Below are 17686 nucleotides of genomic sequence, written 5' to 3' on the forward strand. Positions count from 1 at the left end.
GGAAGAATACCTAAAATCTGTGTAGTTGAAACCCGTGGAATGGGTACCATGCAATATAACTTCAAAGGACTTCATTTGCTCACTGAACCTCTCCAATCCTATCACTGCTGCGTTTATGCCCCTGTACACATGCTTGATTCTCTTTCGGAGACATAGCAATCTATAGGTTTTAAGATACTTACTAGTCAGGTACATTCTTAGGCGTTTAATATGCGGTGTTGAGTCCATTTCGTTGAGCAAGGAGTAGCTCTTGTCTATTCCATATTTGGCTTAAGGAACTTTGTGCTCATTTCAATCTCTGGTTTTATGCAGCACCCCAACTCACCTTTCCCCTTAAGCAAGTATAAGTTGGTTTTCTAAATTTGAGACCCTGTTCTGTTCTGTAATTCAGTTCCTGTGTAGCCAAGTTTCCATTCCGTGTATTACTGATATCTTATGATGTTTCTTTTTCTGTGTGACTTATTTCAGTTAGAATCACCATACCCGAATCCACTCATTATGCTGCTACGGGCCTGGTGACATAGATTTCATTGCTGAGTGATATTGCTTTGTACATGAGTACCACAACTTCTTTATCCATTTTTCACTTTCTGTGATATTGAACTTGTACGGTAAACGAGGTTCTTGTAAACAGAGGCGTCCCAAACTTTGGGGTGGCTGTGTCTTTTTGATTTTAATTTCCCTAAGCTATAGGACCATAAGTGGAAGTGCACTAGGCTCTGTTGCTTTGTTTTTTAGATGTTTCAGGAAACACCATACACTTCTCTGGAGTGGCTGTTGGCAATTTACATCCCGCCCATCAGCATAACAAGGCTCCCAGTTCTCCATGTCCTGTCCTGCCTTTCTGGATTTTACACTTTTTTCAGATGGCCCTTTTGACCGGGGGGAAGTGAGACTTCATTGTAGTGCAGATTTCCTTTGCAAGCTTGCTTGGTTGTCCAAAAAGGGCATATGCGTTTTTTCCTGAATATATTCAGGAAAAAACGCATACGCCCTTTTTGGCCAAGTGCATCATTGTGGACGTTCTGCCTCTTTTCCTATGCTTTCAATGCAATTCCAGTCTACCTCCTGAAATTGGTTTCCTGCAATTCTGCCCCGCTTTCAAGTCCTCTTGGCAGCCTTACTTCAGTATATTTTTGGACGATAGCTGTCATTTATAACTCTGCAGGTTTGTGAATTACAGTGCCCCTGAGCTCCTTTCTTCAACTCGCTTTCTTTTGAGCTGGCCGCAACACCGCAGGATGGCTTCAGGCCCTAATCTGGTTCCGGTTCGGCACGCTGAGCCTTTGGTTATTTCCTCTTCCTGGTGGGAAATGAGAGTTAAATTTGCCCGTCCAGACACCTCCAGCTAGCCTCTCATTGGTTCTCGCTATTCCTGTTCATCTTCCGCAGAAATTGCAAACTGGGCCAAACAGGAGGTTAAAGGGACTGACTGTCCAAGTCGGGAGAGTGTAAGTAAAGCGTCTGGAATGTTCCACCGAAGTACCAGGGGACGAAAACTGAGACATATTTGAACACGTCTCCCGTTCACACGGTTGATCATACTCTGGGTTCCACATGCATGTTTTAGCTGAAGAAAGAATACCTTAAACCTGGAGAGTTGAGACCCGTGGAATGGGTACCATGCAATATGACTTCAAAGGGTCTTCATTTGCTCACCGAACCTCTCCAATCCTATCACTGCTGCGTTTATGCCCCTGTACACATGCTTGATTCTCTTTCGGAGACATAGCAATCCATAGGTTTTAAGATACTTACTAGTCAGGTACATTCTTAGGCGTTTAATATGCGGTGTTGAGTCCATTTCGTTGAGCAAGGAGTAGCTCTTGTCTATTCCATATTTGACTTAAGGAACTTTATCTGTGCTCATTTCAATCTCTGGTTTTATGCAGCACCCCAACTCACCTTTACCCTTAAGCAAGCATAAGTTGGTTTTCTAAATTTGAGACCCTGTTCTGTTCTGTAATTCAGTTCCTGTGTAGCCAAGTTTACATTCCGTGTATTACTGATATCTTATGATGTTTCTTTTTCTGTGTGACTTACTTCAGTTAGAATCATCATACCTGAATCCACTCATTGTGCTGCTAAGGGCCTGATGACACAGATTTCATTGCTGAGTGATATTGCTTTGTAAGTAAATACCACAACTTCTTTATCCATTTTTCACTTTCTGCGATGTTGAACTTGTACTGTAAACGAGGTTCTTGTAAACAGAGGCGTCCCAAACTTTGGGGTGGCTGTGTCTTTTTGATTTTAATTTCCCTAAGCTATAGGACCATAAGTGGCAGTGCCCTAGGCTCTGTTGCTTTGTTTTTTAGATGTTTCAGGAAACACCATACACTTCTCCCAAGTGTCTGTTGGCAATTTACATCCCGCCCATCAGCATAACAAGGCTCCCAGTTGTCCATGGCCTGTCCTGCCTTTCTGGATTTTACACTTTTTTCAGATGGCCCTTTTGACCGGGGGGAAGTGAGACTTCATTGTAGTGCAGATTTCCTTTGCAAGCTTGCTTGGTTGGCCAAAAAGGGCGTATGCGTTTTTTCCTGAATATATTCAGGAAAAAACGCATACGCCCTTTTTGGCCAAGTGCATCATTGTGGACGTTCTGCCTCTTTTCCTATGCTTTCAATGCAATTCCAGTCTACCTCCTGAAATCGGTTTCCTGCAATTCTGCCCCGCTTTCAAGTCCTCTTGGCAGCCTTACTTCAGTCTATTTTTGGACGATAGCTGTCATTTATAACTCTGCAGGTTTGTGAATTACAGTGCCCCTGAGCTCCTTTCTTCAACTCGCTTTCTTGTGACCTGGCCGCAACACCGCAGGATGGCTTCAGGCCCTAATCAGGTTCCGGCCCGGCACACTGAGCCTTTGGTTAATTCCTCTTCCTGGTGGGAAATGAGAGTTAAATTTGCCCGTCCAGACACCTCCAGCTAGCCTCTCATTGGTTCTCGCTATTCCTGTTCATCTTCCGCAGAAATTGCAAACTGGGCCAAACAGGAGGTTAAAGGGACTGACTCTCCAAGTGGGGAGAGTGTTAGTAAAGCGTCTGGAATGTTGCACCCGAGTACCAGGGGAGGAAAACTGAGACATATTTGAACACATCTCCCGATCACATGGTTGATCATACTCTAGGTTCCACATGCATGTTTTAGCTGAAGGAAGAATACCTTAAACCTGGGTAGTTGAAACCCGTGGAATGGGTACCATGCAATATGACTTCAAAGGGTCTTCATTTGCTCACCGAACCTCTCCAATCCTATCACTGCTGCGTTTATGCCCCTGTACACATGCTTGATTCTCTTTCGGAGACATAGCAATCCATAGGTTTTAAGATACTTACTAGTCAGGTACATTCTTAGGCATTTAATATGGGGTGTTGAGTCCATTTCGTTGAGCAAGGAGTAGCTCTTGTCTATTCCATATTTGGCTTAAGGAACTTTATCTGTGCTCATTTCAATCTCTGGTTTTATGCAGCACCCCAACTCACCTTTACCCTTAAGCAAGCATAAGTTGGTTTTCTAAATTTGAGACCCTGTTCTGTTCTGTAATTCAGTTCCTGTGTAGCCAAGTTTACATTCCGTGTATTACTGATATCTTATGATGTTTCTTTTTCTGTGTGACTTACTTCAGTTAGAATCATCATACCTGAATCCACTCATTGTGCTGCTAAGGGCCTGATGACACAGATTTCATTGCTGAGTGATATTGCTTTGTAAGTAAATACCACAACTTCTTTATCCATTTTTCACTTTCTGCGATGTTGAACTTGTACTGTAAACGAGGTTCTTGTAAACAGAGGCGTCCCAAACTTTGGGGTGGCTGTGTCTTTTTGATTTTAATTTCCCTAAGCTATAGGACCATAAGTGGCAGTGCCCTAGGCTCTGTTGCTTTGTTTTTTCGATGTTTCAGGAAACACCATACACTTCTCCCGAGTGTCTGTTGGCAATTTACATCCCGCCCATCAGCATAACAAGGCTCCCAGTTGTCCATGGCCTGTCCTGCCTTTCTGGATTTTACACTTTTTTCAGATGGCCCTTTTGACCGGGGGGAAGTGAGACTTCATTGTAGTGCAGATTTCCTTTGCAAGCTTGCTTGGTTGGCCAAAAAGGGCGTATGCGTTTTTTCCTGAATATATTCAGGAAAAAACGCATACGCCCTTTTTGGCCAAGTGCATCATTGTGGACGTTCTGCCTCTTTTCCTATGCTTTCAATGCAATTCCAGTCTACCTCCTGAAATCGGTTTCCTGCAATTCTGCCCCGCTTTCAAGTCCTCTTGGCAGCCTTACTTCAGTCTATTTTTGGACGATAGCTGTCATTTATAACTCTGCAGGTTTGTGAATTACAGTGCCCCTGAGCTCCTTTCTTCAACTCGCTTTCTTGTGACCTGGCCGCAACACCGCAGGATGGCTTCAGGCCCTAATCTGGTTCCGGCCCGGCACACTGAGCCTTTGGTTAATTCCTCTTCCTGGTGGGAAATGAGAGTTAAATTTGCCCGTCCACACACCTCCAGCTAGTCTCTCATTGGTTCTCGCTATTCCTGTTCATCTTCCGCAGAAATTGCAAACTGGGCCAAACAGGAGGTTAAAGGGACTGACTCTCCAAGTGGGGAGAGTGTTAGTAAAGCGTCTGGAATGTTGCACCCGAGTACCAGGGGAGGAAAACTGAGACATATTTGAACAGGTCTCCTGTTCACATGGTTAATCATACTTGGGTTCCACATGCATGTTTTAGCTGAAGGAAGAATACCTTAAACCTGGAGAGTTAAGAACCGTGTAATGGGTACCATGCAATATGACTTCAAAGGGTCTTCATTTGCTCACCGAACCTCTCCAATCCTATCACTGCTGCGTTTATGCCCCTGTACACATGCTTGATTCTCTTTCGGAGACATAGCAATCCATAGGTTTTAAGATACTTACTAGTCAGATACATTCTTAGGCGTTTAATATGCGGTGTTGAGTCCATTTCGTTGAGCAAGGAATAGCTCTTGTCTATTCCATATTTGACTTAAGGAACTTTATCTGTGCTCATTTCAATCTCTGGTTTTATGCAGCACCCCAACTCACCTTTACCCTTAAGCAAGCATAAGTTGATTTTCTAAATTTGAGACCCTGTTCTGTTCTGTAATTCAGTTCCTGTGTAGCCAAGTTTACATTCCGTGTATTACTGATATCTTATGATGTTTCTTTTTCTGTGTGACTTATTTCAGTTAGAAGCATCATACCTGAATCCACTCATTGTGCTGCTAAGGGCCTGATGACACAGATTTCATTGCTGAGTGATATTGCTTTGTAAGTAAATACCACAACTTCTTTATCCATTTTTCACTTTCTGCGATGTTGAACTTGTACTGTAAACGAGGTTCTTGTAAACAGAGCCGTTCCAAACTTTGGGGTGGCTGTGTCTTTTTGATTTTAATTTCCCTAAGCTATAGGACCATAAGTGGAAGTGCCCTAGGTTCTGTTGCTTTGTTTTTTAGATGTTTCAGGAAACACCATACACTTCTCCCGAGTGGTTGTTGGCAATTTACATCCTGCCCATCAGCATAACAAGGCTCCCAGTTCTCCATGGCATGTCCTGCCTTTCTGGATTTTACACTTTTTTCAGATGGCCCTTTTGACCAGGGGGAAGTGAGACTTCATTGTAGTGCAGATTTCCTTTGCAAGCTTGCTTGGTTGGCCAAAAAGGGCGTATGCGTTTTTTCCTGAATATATTCAGGAAAAAACGCATACGCCCTTTTTGGCCAAGTGCATCATTGTGGACGTTCTGCCTCTTTTCCTATGCTTTCAATGCAATTCCAGTCTACCTCCTGAAATCGGTTTCCTGCAATTCTGCCCCGCTTTCAAGTCCACTTGGCAGCCTTACTTCAGTCTATTTTTGGACGATAGCTGTCATTTATAACTCTGCAGGTTTGTGAATTACAGTGCCCCTGAGCTCCTTTCTTCAACTCGCTTTCTTTTGAGCTGGCCGCAACACCGCAGGATGACTTCAGGCCCTAATCTGGCTCCGGTACGGCACGCTGAGCCTTTGGTTATTTCCTCTTCCTGGTGGGAAATGAGAGTTAAATTTGCCCGTCCAGACACCTCCAGCTAGCCTCTCATTGGTTCTCGCTATTCCTGTTCATCTTGCGCAGAAATTGCAAACTGGGCCAAACAGGAGGTTAAAGGCGCTGACTCTCCAAGTGGGGAGAGTGTTAGTAAAGCGTCTGGAATGTTGCACCCGAGTACCAGGGGAGGAAAACTGAGACATATTTGAACACGTCTCCCGTTCACATGGTTGATCATACTTGGGTTCCACATGCATGTTTTAGCTGAAGGAAGAATACCTTAAACCTGGAGAGTTGAGACCCGTGTAATGGGTACCATGCAATATGACTTCAAAGGGTCTTCATTTGCTCACCGAACCTCTCCAATCCTATCACTGCTGCGTTTATGCCCCTGTACACACGCTTGATTCTCTTTCGGAGACATAGCAATCCATAGGTTTTACGATACTTACTAGTCAGGTACATTCTTAGGCGTTTAATATGCGGTGTTGAGTCCATTTCGTTCAGCAAGGAGTAGCTCTTGTCTATTCCATATTTGACTTAAGGAACTTTATCTGTGCTCATTTCAATCTCTGGTTTTATGCAGCACCCCAACTCACCTTTACCCTTAAGCAAGCATAAGTTGGTTTTCTAAATTTGAGACCCTGTTCTGTTCTGTAATTCAGTTCCTGTGTAGCCAAGTTTACATTCCGTGTATTACTGATATCTTATGATGTTTCTTTTTCTGTGTGACTTATTTCAGTTAGAATCATCATACCTGAATCCACTCATTGTGATGCTAAGGGCCTGATGACATAGATTTCATTGCTGAGTGATATTGCTTTGTAAGTAAATACCACAACTTCTTTATCCATTTTTCACTTTCTGCGATGTTGAACTTGTACTGTAAACGAGGTTCTTGTAAACAGAGGCGTCCCAAACTTTGGGGTGGCTGTGTCTTTTTGATTTTAATTTCCCTAAGCTATAGGACCATAATTGGCAGTGCCCTAGGCTCTGTTGCTTTGTTTTTTAGATGTTTCAGGAAACACCATACACTTCTCCCCAGTGTCTGTTGGCAATTTACATCCCGCCCATCAGCATAACAAGGCTCCCAGTTCTCAATGGCCTGTTGCCTTTCTGGATTTTACACTTTTTTCAGATGGCCCTTTTGACCGGGGGGAAGTGAGACTTCATTGTAGTGCAGATTTCCTTTGCAAGCTTGCTTGGTTGGCCAAAAAGGGCGTATGCGTTTTTTCCTGAATATATTCAGGAAAAAACGCATACGCCCTTTTTGGCCAAGTGCATCATTGTCGAGTTTCTGACTCTCTTCATATGCTTTCAATGCAATTCCAGTCTACCTCCTGAAATCGGTTTCCTGCAATTCTGCCTTGCTTTCAATGCCTCTTCATAGCCTTACCTCAATATATTTTTTAAAAATAGTTGGCCTTTATAACTCTGCAGGTTTTTGAATTGCAGTGGCCCTTAGCTCCATTTTTTAGCTCTTATTTTTGTGGTCTTGCCCCATAACCACAGGATTCCTTGAAGCCCTATTTTTCTTCTGGGGCACCTTGCTGTGCCTTTGGTTAATTCTTCTTACTGATGTGATATTAGAGTGACATGTGCCCATTGAAACCGCTACAGCTAGTTTCTCACTGGTTCCCCCTATTCCCATTCATCCTCTGCACTAACTGCAGACTGTGCGATACCAGAACTTAAAGGCATTGACTCCATGTGGGGATGTTGTTAGTAAAGTGGCTGGAATGTCGATCCGGAGCCCCAGGAGAGGAAAAATGAGGTGCGTTTTAGAAACCTTTCCCGATCATATGGTATACCAGTCGCTGGGTTTCCCAAGCATGGTTTAGCTGTAGGAAGATTCCCTTCAACCTGGAGTGTTGGGACCCTTGGAATGAGTAGCATGAAGTATTGCATTAAACTTTCGGCAGTTGCTCACCAAAGCTCACCAATCCTGTCAGCCCCAAGTGTCCAGCCTTATGTCTTATCCAGCTGTGGGTTTATATGTGGTCAATCCAGGTTGCATCACAGCCCCTGAGCGAATTTTGTAAGAATTTTTCTCTCTTTCATTGTTTCAGCGTTTTGTTTTTAAAATTTATTTCTATAATGGGGTTTAGCTCCTTTTCACTGCTGTGTTTGTGCCGCTCTGCACACACTTGATTCCCTTATGGAGATATATCAATACATGGGTTTTAAGATTCTTATTCCTCAGATATATTTCTCTGCGGTGTATAGGGTGTGTTGAGGCCTGTTCATTGAGCAAGGTGTAGATCTTGTCTAATACCTATTTGGTTTATTGAACGGTATCTGTGCTAATTTCAAACTCTGGTTTTATGCATCACCCCACCTCTCCTTTCCCCTTAAGCTGACATAAGTGTGTTTTCTAAATGTGAGACACCGTTCTGTTCTGTAATTCATTTCTTGTGCAGCCATATTTACCCTCCCTCTATAAGTGATATCTTATGATATGTTTCTTTTTCTGTTTGACTTATTTCAAGTAGTATTATCGGACCTAAATCCACTCTTTATCCTTCTACTAGCCTTATTACATTGATTTCATGGTGAAGAGATATTCCATTGTACATAAGTACCACATCTTCTTTATCCATTGTTCTCTTTCCTGGGATATTTAAGGTGTACTGAAGTTGAGGTTCTTGTAAACAGAGTAGCCCTAAACTGTGGTGTGCTTGTGTCTTGTTGATTTTTAGACTTCCCTAGATATACTCCCATGATTGGAAGTGTCCTATGCTCTGTAGCTCTGTTTTTTAGATGATTTAGGAACCACCATACACTTCTCCAGAGTGGCTCTCGGCAGTTCACACACTGCCCATCAGCGTATAAAGGCTCCCTGTTCTCCATGGCCTGTCCTGCATTTCTGGTTTTTACAATTTTTTAGGATGGCCCTTTTGACCGGTGGGAAGTGAGACTTCTTTGTTGTGCACATTTGCATTGCTTGCTTGCTTCGTTGCCCATAAAGTGCGTATGCGTTTTTTCCTGGATATAATCAGGAAAAAACGCATACGCCCTTTTGGGCCAACTGCATCATTGTCGAAATTCTGCCGCTTTTCATGTGCGTTAAAGACGAGTCCAATCTATCTCTTGAAATCTGTTTCTTGCAATTCTGTCTTGCATTCAGATCCTCTTCTTTGCCTTACCTCAACATATTTTTGGACGTTAGTTTTCATTTATAACTCTGCAGGTTTGTGAATTGCAGTGACCCTGAGCTCCATTTTTTAAGTTGCTCTTTTGTGAGCTGGCCTCAAACCCGCAGGATTGCTTCAGGCCCTATTTTGGCTCCGGTGAGGCAGGCTGAGCCTTTCTTTAATTCTTATTCTTAATGGGAAATTAGAGTGATATGTGCCCGTCCAAACCCCTACAACTCTTCTCTCATTGGTTCCCCCTCTTCCCGTTCATCCTCCTCACAATTTGCAAAATGTGTGAAACAGAAGTTTAAATGTGCTGATTCTCCAAGTGGGGAGATTCTAAGTAGCGTGGCTGGAATGGTGAACAGGAGCACCAGGAGAGGATAAATGAGGTGCATTTTAGACACATCTCCCGATCACATGGTGTACAGTCCTCTGGGTTTTCCATGCATGTTTTAGCTGTAGGAAGATCCCTTGAACCTGCAGATTTGGGACCCATTGAATGGGTACCAGGTAGTATTACTTTAAAGGGTGTGCATTTCCTCACCCAACCTCACATTTCTCTTAGCGCAAACAGTTTCCAGCCTTATGTCTCATCCTGCTGTGGGTCTAGATGTGTTCAATCCATGTTGCATCACCGTCCCTGAGGAAAAGTTGTAAGAGGTTTTCTCTGTCTCTCTGTCGTTTATTTTTTTCAATTTATTACTATATTGGTTACAGCTGATTTTCAAAGCTCTGTTTCTTGCTGCTGTACATCCACTTGATTCGCGTACAGAGAGACATCAATAAATTCTTTTTCAGATTCTTACCAGTCGTATATATTCTTTTCCGGTGACTTGAGTGTGCTGAGTGCAGTTCTTTTAGCTACCGTGTAGGCCTTGTTGATTATCAGTTTGGTATTTGGAATGGTATCTTTGCTAATTTCAACCTCCTGGATGATGCCTCACCCCTCCCCACCTTTCCCGTTTAGCAGCCTTATGCGTGTTTTCTACATATTTGACTATGTTTTTGTTTTGTAATTTATTTCATGTGTAGCCATTTTGGATTCCACCTTTAAGTGATATCTTATGATATGTGTCTTTTTCTTTTTGAATTCTGTCACTTAGAATGATCATACGTAACTCCTCCGGAGTTGTTACAACTGGCCATATTTCATTGATTTCCAGGCTGAATAATATTCCACTCTACCTAAGTACCACATCTCTATCCATTTTTTCCCTCCAGAGACATTTAAGTTATATCCTAGTCGAGGATCTTTTAAACAGAGAGGGGGTAAACATTGGGGTGCCTGTGTCCTCTCGATTTTTGTTTTTCCCAAGATATACGCCCATGAGTGCAAGTGCCCTATGCTCTGTAGCTCATTTTTTAGATGCTTTAGTAAACACAATACACTTCTCCAGAATGGCCGTTGGCAATATACATTTCCACTATAAGTCTCACAGGGCTCCCTCTTCTCGTTGCCCTGTCCTGCATTTCTGTTGTTTACGCTTTATGAGGATGGCTCTTCTGACTGATGCGAAGTGATATCTTTTGTAGTATTGACTTCCAGTGCCCACCTGTTTGGTTGGCTAAAAAAGTGTATGCCCTTTTCTTGAATATATACAGAAAAGAACGCATACACCCTTTTTGGCCAACTGCAATGTTGGCAATGTTCAGCTCCTTTTCTTGTGCTTAATGGCGAGTCCTTTCTACCTCCTCAAATCCCTTTCCTGCCATTCTCCCTTGCTTACAAGTCCTTTTCTCTGACTTTCCTCAAGACATTTTTCAGTGATGGATATTTTCAACTCTGCAGTTTTGTGAATTTTACTGCCCCTGAGTTCCATTGTTCAACTCGTGTTTATGGGAACTGGCCACAAAGCAGCGGGATTTCCTCAAGCCCTATACTGTTTCCATGGGCAACCCTAGCCTTTGGTCAATTCGTCTTCCTGATTGGAAATTAGAGTGACATGTGCCTGTCTGAACACCTAGGACTTGTCTCTCATTGTTCCTCATCCTTCCGCTTCATCCTCTGGACAAATTCCAAACTGTACGCAACAGGATGTTGACAGTGCTGACATCTCCAAGTGGGGAGACTGTTAGTAAAGACGCTGGAGGGGTGAACCCGAGCACCAGGAGATGAGGAGATGAGATGCCTTTTCCAAACTCTTCCCGATCAGACGGTATACCATCCTCTGGGTGTGACAGACATGTTTTAGCAGTAGGAAGAGTCCCATTCATGTAAGGAGAACACCAGGGCTTTTTCAAAATCAGTGTCTCCCCGAAACCCAAACTGGGGAAGTTTTTAAGCTACGGCTACACATATGTTCATTAAGGGCCTTGGGAAGTAGGCAGAGTCCAAACTTTAGATGATTGAAGTCTTCAGGGTCAGAAGCACTCACCACCAGCTTCCCTTAGGCTACACTTTAACTGTCATTGATAGATGATGTCAATAAAAATATCTATTCTTTTTCAGATTATTTCCCCTTATAGGTTATTGCAAAATGTTGAGTGTAGTTCCCTGTGCTATACAGTAGTTCCTTGTTGATGATCTATTTTATACATAGCAGTGTGTATGTGTTCATTCCAAACTGTTAATTTATCCCTCCTCCCACCTTTCCCCTTTGGTAATAATAAATTATAAGATTTTATACTTCTCAGAAATGGGGGAGCTGAAAGAGAGGTATCATTTTCAATGGAAAAGCATTTAAAACAAGATTGAAGGTTTAACCAAGATTATTAGCTGTACATCCTTGGAAAGAAATCACTTCGTTTCTCTAATATTGACCTGACAAATAAGACAAACCTTTTCACTGAACTTGCTTATAAAAAGTGATGGAAATATCAAATGGAAGTGTTAAAAACATCTTATTTTACCCGAGCCTTATACACTGTTCTATGTTAACTACAGTTTGGCTCACACATCTGTTCATTGAGGTTACAATAGTCTCAATTTCTGTTACTGATCCTCCAGAGTGGACCCCAACAAGTGTCCCCCTGCCCAGTGTCATTGGGGCCAACAGATCGAGACTGAGTTTGGTTCACAAGCAAAGGAAACTTTATATTTTGATCAGAGAATGGAGAGGTGAGAGCATGCACTACCCCGTGGGCTGTGGGCTGGGCTGCTGTGTAGAGATCCTGTCAGAGTCAGTGGGAGGGAGGGAGGCGGCAGAGCTCTCGAGGGCCGGGTTGGCTGTAGCTCAGGCTCTATATCGTGGAGTCTGCACTGGGCCCCAGGAGCTGAGGTGTCGACCCAGCCATTCTGCACTAGGAAATCTGGTCTGAAGTGCCGGGTGTGGAACCTCTGCATGCGGGACCCTAGGAGCACGTGAAATTAGACAAAGCACAAAGGATAAAAAAGGTTAGACTTGACTTTATTGCCCAGATTCTATTTTTATCTCCCAGGGATTTTTAATGGGCTTTGCTGGGGACAAACCCCTCCTCTGCCTTTTGTCCCGTTCCTCATTCTTGGAGTGCTGAGGGTGCAGACCCTTCTTCTGTAACTGCTGAGTGCTGAGTTGGGAGCCCTCATACCCTGGGGCGAGGGTCAGAGCTTCTCCCCAGCAGCCTCCCGGTGACGTTGATTGTCCCCAGGACCCCTGCCTCCCTGCTCGTCCACCTGAGCACCAGCATTGGAAGTGTTATAGATTCTAATGACCTTTAAGGGTCCAGGAAAGAGATGTGCAGAGACGCTGTGGGGGCCGGTTTCACCCCGCCCCACATTTGTTCGGCCACCTTAGGCTGACCGTCTCTGCCAGCCTAGATGCTCTGACCAGTAGTCTGCGCTTTCTTCAATTAGGCCCCTGAATTAACGTACAAACAGCACCAGGTGTCAGAGCCCTGCCCGCTCAACTCCCAGACAGTCCAGGGTCAGTGGTGACCAAGGACCATGATGGCTACTGAGTCAACAGCCTTTTGAAGTAAACAGGAGTCCAGCCGGTCTTATTGGCCACCATCATCACGGTGTCTGTAGGCTTTTCTATGGTGACAGTGTGGTATACTGTTCCCCCGCCAAGATTATTAGCTCCCCTCTGGGTGCAGTAAGTCCTGCAAGCAGTAGTCTACTCTTTTGGGACACACTCTTGTTGTTTTATGAGAGAAACTCCAGGTCAAGTGATGTTCACACGAGTCGTCATGGTGCCCTGTTGCCCCCGGTTATCTCTCTGGATGTTGGAGTTGGAGGGCCTCCTCACTCGAGGTCGGTGTGCCCACGGAGCGAACCCTGCAACTTCAGGGCATGGTTGGTGGTTAGGATCACCACGTGGGGTCCTTTTCCCTTAGGAGGGAGGTGGCCTTTTGGGCTGCTGATTTCCAGGTTTTTAGATACCGCCAGTATCTTGGCCAGATGTGGCAGTGGGCCAAGCCCCTTAGTGACCGTAGTTTATCCTACCTGGATGGCATTCTTGCATTGTTCCATTTCAAGCGGTCCCAGTTTTTGCACTAATTCTCCAATGGCGATTCACCTTTCACTGGGAATGTAAAGGTCAAAGGGTTTAGCTAAATTAGGGAGTTCCAGGGCAAGGGTCTGAATTGACTGCTCTTTCCATTCTTGAAAGGCCACTTCTGGATTCTATTCAAAAGGATCATCATCTTTTCCTTTCAGTGTTTCATATAGAGGCCCAGCTAGTAGACTGTAGTTAGGGATCCAGAAGCAGCAAACCCTGGCCTCCCCAGGAACCCCTAAGCTGTCTTCTAGTTTTAGAAAGGGGTAAGGCTGAAAATGGTTTCTTCCCTTTCCTGGGATGGGCTTCTCTGACCTTCTGTGAGAATGAAGCCCAGGCAGGTCACCGCAGTCTGTGATATTTGAGCTTTTTCTTGGACAACTTCTATCCTTTATTGGCTTGGTAGTTCAGAGGCCTCCTTAGTAGGGCTGGTGATCAGAATGTCGTCTGCATATTGAAGGAGGGTTTCCTTTTCCAGAGGTAGAACTTTTAGGTCTTTAGCTAAGCTTTCCCCAAAGATGGTGTGGGAATTTTTGCACCCTTGGGGCCAGACGGCCCGGAAGTATTGTTTTAGTTGTATGTGGAGTCCTGCCACTCACAAGCCAAAATTTCTTGTGACTCTGGGACTAATGGAATACAAAAGAAGGCATCATTGAAGACTAATACAGAATACCATGTCCTGGTGGTTGGTAGAATGACCAGCAGGGTGTAGGAATTAGGAGCAACTGGAGGTATATCCTCGGTGGCTTCACTGACTGTCCTGACATCCTTTACCAGGTCCCCAGCAGCCCATGGGGCTCTCGTGGTCAGACCAATCCCAGAATATGGAGCTCACCTGGGCAGGTACCCCACCCCCACCCCAGCCCACGGGGCTCTCGTGGTCAGGCCCCTCCCAGGATACAGAGCTACCCTTGCAGGTACCGTGGCAGGGCTGGGCACACAGGAACCGTGCACATAGCCCTCATTGCAGAGCACCCCCAGCTCACCTGTCGCTCAGAGCTGACACAGAGCACCTCAGAGCAGGACTTGAACTAACAAACAGCAGCTGCGACAGGTCTGTGACCCTGGGCATCACTCTGTGAGGCCTCCCTCCACCTGGTCTTCCAGAGACTTCCACTGCACCCGGGGCACCAGGCCTCTGTCTCCAACCACCACCCACCCCTCCTCTGCCTGACTCCTGGGTTCCTCTCATTAGGAGAGGGTTTTCTTGAAGTTGTCTCCCACTCATGGGCCAGATAAAATGATTAGAAAACAAGCCAAAGCTGCAGCCCCTTGTCTATCCTGACTCTCAGGAGCCCACACCTGTTCCTTGGACCTGGCCGGTTCAGCAAGTTCCATTTTCTGCAACTGTGAGCCCCGGAGGGGTGATGATTGGCTGACCTGGGCAGCCTTACCGTGCCGGCCAGCCCTCCCCAGGTGTGCCTGGGTTGAGATCAATATAAATACCACTCCAGGCAGCAAGAGCCCCTGCAGCCGTGCCTGACGCCATTTTCTCTGCCCTGTCAGCAGTCTCGGGGCTGGGCTGGTGGGAGGGAGTGAGAGGCCACGGCTTTGTGGGTGGCCCAGTGTGAGTGGGGCTCTGCTGGACTTTCTGCAGCAGTTGCCAGGCTGCCACCTGCTAAAGAAGAGGATGTGTCACCCATACCTGCTGCTGGAATTTCTCCCTGGGCAGAGGTGAGGAAGGAAAAAAGCAGTGGGGGCAGGGACAGGACGGGTATCTCAGGCAGGGAAATGGAAATCTTCCAGAAGAGCACCCAGGGCCAGGACCATCCTGGCTGGCCTGCAGGCACCAAGTCGGCCGGCATGCTGTCACTCGTGTGGCTCTATGGCCCTTCCTCTAGGCTTTCAAGTCCTTGTATATATTCAGGTGTTTTACCTGGGACGGGTGGGAATAGTTCAGCAGCAACTGGCCTGGGGCTCAGCTCACGTTTACTCACAGATGCCTCGGCACGGTGCCCCAGCTTTGCAATGAGGACGCTTGTTGTGTGGGGGCTGCTGGCTGAATGGGAGACGATTCCCCACCACTGACCAACTTCAGAATTGTTTACAACTGGAGCAAGTGCCCTGATACGGTTTTCCTCTGTGTAACTGGTGGGTTCTGTGTTTTTTTTCTCTTTTTCGTTTTTGGTTCAAGGTAGATTTTATTCCTCTTTTTTGTATTTACAGATATAAGCATGGAAATAATTTATTCATATAAATACATGTATGTGCAGGGAATAATTGTTTTTTCTGTTTTATTTTTTAAATTTTATTTCTTTTTAATTTTGAATTTTATTTTATATTTTTATACAGCAGGTTCTTATTGGTTATCTATTTTATACATATAAATGTATACATGCCAATCCCAGTCTCTCAACTCCTCCCACCACCACCCCCCCAACAGCTTTCCCCCCTTGTTGTCCATACGTTTGTTGTCTACATCTGTTGCTCTATTTATGCCTTGCAAAATGGTTAATCTGTACAGTATTTCTAGGTTCCACATATATGCATGAATATACAAGATTTGTTTTTCTCTTTCTGACTTACTTCACTCTGTATGACAGTCTCTAGATCCATCGACGTCTCTACAAATGACCCAATTTCATTCCTTTTCATGGCTTAGTAATATTCCATTTTATATATGTACCACAGCTTTATGCATTCGTCTGTCTGTGGGCATTTAGGTTGCTTCCATTACCTCGATATTGTAAATAGTGATGCAATGAACATTGCGGTGAATGACTCTTTTTGATTTATGGTTTTGTCTGGGTATATGTCCAGTACTGGGATTGCTGTATCATATGGTAATTCTATTGTTAGTTTCTTAAGAAATTCCATATTGTTCTCCATAATGACTGTATCAATTTATATTCCCAACAATAGTGGAAGAGGGTTCCTTTTCTCCACACCCTTTCCAGCATTTTTTGTTTGTAGATTTTCAATGATGCCTATTCTACCAGGTGTGAGGTGATACCTCATTGTTGAATCCATTTCGTTGAGCAAGGGGTAGCTCTTGTCTATTCCATATTTGGCTTATGGAACGGTATCTGTGCTAATTTCAAACTCTGCTTTTATGCAGCACCCCAACTCACCTTCCCCCTTAAGCAGGCATAAGTTGGTTTTCTAAACTTGAGACCCTGTTCTGTTTTGTAATTCAGTTCATGTGTAGCCAAGTTCACATTCCGTGTATTAGTGATACCTTATGATGTTTCTTTTTCTGTGTGACTTATTTCACTTAGAATCATCATGCCTCAATGCACTCATTATGCTGGTACGGGCCTGGTGACATAGATTTCATTGCTGAGTGGTATTCTGTTGTACAGAAGTACCGCAACTTCTTTATCCATTATTTGCTCTCTGGGATATTTAACTTGTGCCGTAGAAGAGATTCCTCTAAAAAGAGCCGTCCCAAATTTTGGGGTTGCTGTGTCTTTTTGATATTAATTTCCCTAAGCTATAGGACCATAAGTGGAAGTGCCCTAGGCTCTGTTGCTTTGTTTTTTAGATGTTTCAGGAAACACCATACACTTCTCCTGAGTGTCTGTTGGCAATTTACATCCCGCCCATCAGCATAACAAGGCTCCTAGTTCTCCATGGCCTGTCCTGCCTTTCTGGATTTTACACTTTATTCTGATGGCCCTTTTGACCGGGGGGAAGTGAGACTTCATTGTAGTGCAGATTTCCTTTGCAAGCTTGCTTGGTTGGCCAAAAAGGGCGTATGCGTTTTTTCCTGAATATATTCAGGAAAAAACGCATATGCCCTTTTGGCAAAGTGCATCATTGTGGACGTTCTGCCTCTTTTCCTACGCTTTCAATACAATTCCAGTCTACCTCCTGAAATCGGTATCCTGCAATTCTGCCCCGCTTTCAAGTCCTCTTGGAAGCCTTACTTCTGTCTATTTTTGGACGATAGCTGTCATTTATAACTCTGCAGGTTTGTGAATTACAGAGCCCCTGAGCTCCTTTCTTCAACTCACTTTCTTGTGAGCTGGCCGCAACACCGCAGGATGGCTTCAGGCCCTAATCTGTTTCCGCCACGGCACGCTGAGCCTTTGGTTAATTCCTCTTCCTAGTGGGAAATGAGAGTTAAATTTGCCCGTCCAGACACCTC

At 44.5% G+C, this 17686-nt stretch overlaps 1 long non-coding RNA gene across 4 annotated transcripts in view; it reads left to right on the plus strand.

Moving 5' to 3' along the window:
- Positions 1-5207: 5207 nt before the first annotated feature.
- Positions 5208-17686, plus strand: part of LOC307181307 — a 221618-nt gene continuing 209139 nt past the window's right edge. The window contains exon 1 of one of the 4 annotated variants that reach the window (XR_013826389.1): positions 5208-5293. This is a non-coding gene — a long non-coding RNA (uncharacterized lncRNA). Of the gene's footprint in view, positions 5294-6796; positions 6869-17686 lie in introns of those variants that run through there. The other 3 variants (XR_013826390.1, XR_013826391.1, XR_013826392.1) reach the window with 3 other exon arrangements.

Source organism: Stenella coeruleoalba (assembly GCF_951394435.1).
Source record: "Stenella coeruleoalba genome assembly, contig: scaffold_146, whole genome shotgun sequence".
Taxonomy (NCBI): domain Eukaryota; kingdom Metazoa; phylum Chordata; class Mammalia; order Artiodactyla; family Delphinidae; genus Stenella; species Stenella coeruleoalba.